The sequence below is a fragment of the Callithrix jacchus genome, chromosome 5, assembly GCF_049354715.1.
Source record: "Callithrix jacchus isolate 240 chromosome 5, calJac240_pri, whole genome shotgun sequence".
Classification (NCBI taxonomy): Eukaryota; Metazoa; Chordata; class Mammalia; order Primates; family Cebidae; genus Callithrix; species Callithrix jacchus.
This window is the reverse complement of record NC_133506.1, coordinates 132,011,921-132,012,305: the sequence shown is the minus strand read 5'-3', so window position 1 is coordinate 132,012,305 and position 385 is coordinate 132,011,921.

The following is a 385-nucleotide window of genomic DNA, read 5'->3' as shown; positions in this document are numbered from 1 at the left end:
ACAAGCCCCTGGTTCATCAAATGGACACACGTTGGCATCTACTGTGCCACCTGCTCCGTGACGAGCTCTTTGGGGAACGTGATCGGCCTTGGTGCCTGCCCACAGTATGCAACCTGGGGAAAGGAATTCGTCGCTTTCCCCAGCAGTCTTTATTAAAAACATCGATCTTTCAACGAAAACAGCAAGTGAGCTGTAAGAATCCTGCCAGCAACGGGACATAAAGCCGATCGAGAACCTTCTCTGGGGAGGCAAGGAACACGCGCGTCAGGGTTCCTCTCAGGATCCGAGTACGCCACACTTCCCAGACACACTCAAGATGGCCGTCGGCCCGCCTACCATTCTAAACATGGCTCCTCCTGGGGCGGGACCAAGAGCGGAAGTGGGT